Raw genomic sequence first — 3,515 nt, forward strand, 5'->3', positions numbered from 1 at the left:
GCTCATAGGGTTCTTACTATCAAGATTTGAAACACTTGATACCCTCGTCACGGTTCTACCATTCTAAGGACATATATCAATACATACAATGATGATTTACGCGATATAGAATAAAATGCCTTTTATTAATCAATGAACATTATTACAAAGAGTCAATTCTACAATAATTGATTGGCTCTAGGGCATTTACTCTAAGAATCTCTCACTTGCACTATAGCCAATCATTTGTGTATTTAATACCAAATGATCTCAAGTGCCTTTCATGTTTCTGCTGCGACAGAGGCTTTGTCAGTGGATCTGTGAGATTGTCATCAGTATACATTTTACTGATCTGCACATCTTTCCTCTCAACTATCTGTCTGATGAGATGGAATCATCTTAGTATTTTTTTGGACTTCTGATAAAACCATGGTTCCCTGGCTTGAGCTATTGCTCCATTGTTGTTACAATAGATGTCTATTGGATCAAAAATCATGGAAACCACATTAAGTTCAGTGACGAACTTCTTAATCCATACTGCCTCCTTGGCCGCATCCAATAATGCAATATACTCAGCCTCCATTGTAGAGTCCACTACGGTGCTTTGCTTGGAGCTCCTCCAGCTTACTACACCCCCGTTGAGACAAACTACAAACCTTGATTGCAATCGATAATCATCTTTGTCCGTTTGGAAACTAGCCTTACTGTATCCTCTTACAATGAGCTCATCTTTCCCTCCATAAACCAAGAACATATCCTTAGTCCTCTTTAGGTACTTAAGAATTTTCTTGATAGCCATCCAGTGATGCTCACCTGGATCTGATTGATATCTACTGCAAGTGCTCAAAGCACATGAGACATCAATCCGAGTATATAGCATGGCATACATGATGGATCCAATTGCTGATGCATATGTGATTGCAACAGCTACTTTCTACTCAAATACTCATATGATTTATATAAGAAAATACATATAAAATAGCATAAGAAAATTGGGCCCAAAAGTTTATTTTTATTAAACATATACATATACATATACATACATATATTTATATATATATATATATATATATATATGCTTTACAACCATATATATTTTTACACAAAATTATAATATGTACAAAAGTTGTCAAAAACATGGTGGATAGTGTAACTGCTTCCCCTCGCCTGTCGACGTCCATCCGACTGCGTCCTTACCTGGATCCTGCAAACATAGGAAATAACGGGGTGAGCACTAAACCAATGCTCAGTAAGTAAATCCTCTACCCGTCTAACCTCGTAACTGTCACTCTAATTCTTTCCGTACAACTTCTCATTCAATTTCTCTTTGGTACTTCTCTCTCTCTTTCTCTTTCTTAGCACTCTTTTCTATTAACTCTCTTTAGTAAGTCACAGCCCCATCTTACCGGGGGCACGGCCGGGACTCGCTCCCGCTCTACATGACCTCTACTCGTTCTAGCCGATCGGACTCGGTTATGCATGGATTCAGAACCCTTGGTCATGTGAGTGTATAATCTCTCTCTCGGGTACTCAGGTATAGCCCTCATCCGCATGCACTCTCATGGGCTACACCACTTCTCTTTCTCATACTCATGCCGCTCTCTCAATGCGGCGTACATGAAGGAATACTCTACCCATTACTCACGGGTTCCCCATCGCACAACCTACTCTATTCTCTTTCTCTTAGCTCTTAAATTAGCTTATACTCAAATTCTCTACTATGTCTCAAGCTACTTCTTAAGTCACTAATGCACTTATGAAACGCCAAATACAAGATTGCATCAAAACAGTCGTTCTGCACAGGTCACACTAAAAAGGGCATAACTTGCGTTATACACATCAGATTGCTACGGTTTTGGTCTCGTTCTAAAGCTTAGAGACAGGACTATAATTTTTATGTTTTGGTCTCAGCCCAGTTCAATACGTAAGATGCCCAAAAATCACTTAGAAAGTCACGGCTATGACAGGGCAGATTCCACTTAGGCATTTTATCCAACAACTCTTGTGTATACCAAAGCTCTAATTATCTATAACTCTACTCTTCTCTTTAACCATCCCAAAATGGGAGGAAAACTCTCTCATACATTCTAAACTCCTGTCAAGGAAAAACATCCCATAGGGTTTGCTCAAAACTCCCTCCAACTTCAATCAACTCAACTCATCATCATGCAATCACAACACTTCTCATAACTCAATTATATTCAATATCAACATAGATAAATACTCGTAACATCTCAATCTCTCAACCAGCATAATACATACACAATCTTTACTCAAATGAATTCTTAAATCTCAATTTAATTTGGATTTACTTACCTTTAATGGAGAGGTTCCACTAATACTTCTCCTCAGTACCTTGTCCCTTCTCTACACCTTTAAACCATAAAACCGTGAGGCTTCAAGATACAAAGACAAGCAAATCTATATCTAAAGCAAGAATCCTTACCTTAGATGCTTTAGATGAAATCTCTACCAAAAATTTCCCAAAAGCTCTCTAAACTCCTTAGAAATCTTGGAAGATTGGACGGAGAAATTGAGAGAAATTAGAGAATGGAAGAGGCGGTGGAAATGGATGAATTAATGGGTTTCTCTACACTTAACCCTTTTTAGCTCATATTATAATCATCATTTACCATTTTACCCTTGCCCTTCCTTAGAAATTTCATCTATATCCTTTGATTCTTTACCAATACACCCCCATCCAAACACAATCTCTACTAAATTTCCTTACATTTTACTCCCCACTTTTCCTGCTAATTAGGGGTAGAAAGGTCATTGTGCCCCAAAGGAAGAATTCTCTAGAAAACTCAAGAAACTTTTTGTTTGGCTCTTCGCCGCGGCGAAGAACAATACGTCGCCCCGGTGAAACACGGCAGAGCCTACCCGTGGATGCAGCTCCTCATTGCCGCGGCGAAGCTTCTTCTTCATCCCGGTGAAGCTCGAATTTCCAAACTTCACCAAATTTCAACCAAACCAAGGCAAACACTTAACCAATACAGCATACTATTTTAATTAAAGGCTAACCAACTAACCACAACAACATACAAACTCAATTGAACCTGAAACAGTGAATCCTTTAAGTAATACAGCAAATCTTAAGCACGTACCTCAAGTGGGGTGTTACAATTTCCCCCCCTTAAAAGAATTTCGTCCTCGAAATTCACACGAATAACTCTGGGTACCTATTCTGCATGTCTTGTTCTATCTCCCATGTGGCCTCCTCTACTTTGTGATTCCTCCAAAGAACCTTCACTAGCGGAATACTCTTGTTCTGGAGCTCTTTAACCTTCCGATCTAAAATCTGTACAGGGCACTCCTCATACACAAGATTCTCTACGAGATCAACATCTTCTAAGCTCAAGATGTGGGAGGGATCACTTACATACTTTCGCAGCATTGAGACATGGAAGACATCATGCACCTTGTCGATACGAGGTGGTAGTGCCAATCTGTAGGCAACTTTTCCAATTCGTTGCAAAACCTCAAATGGACCAATATATCTCGGTGCTAACTTCCCTTTGTTCCCGAAGCGCATT

Source organism: Pistacia vera, unplaced genomic scaffold (genome assembly GCF_008641045.1).
Source record: "Pistacia vera cultivar Batoury unplaced genomic scaffold, PisVer_v2 Contig751, whole genome shotgun sequence".
Classification (NCBI taxonomy): domain Eukaryota; kingdom Viridiplantae; phylum Streptophyta; class Magnoliopsida; order Sapindales; family Anacardiaceae; genus Pistacia; species Pistacia vera.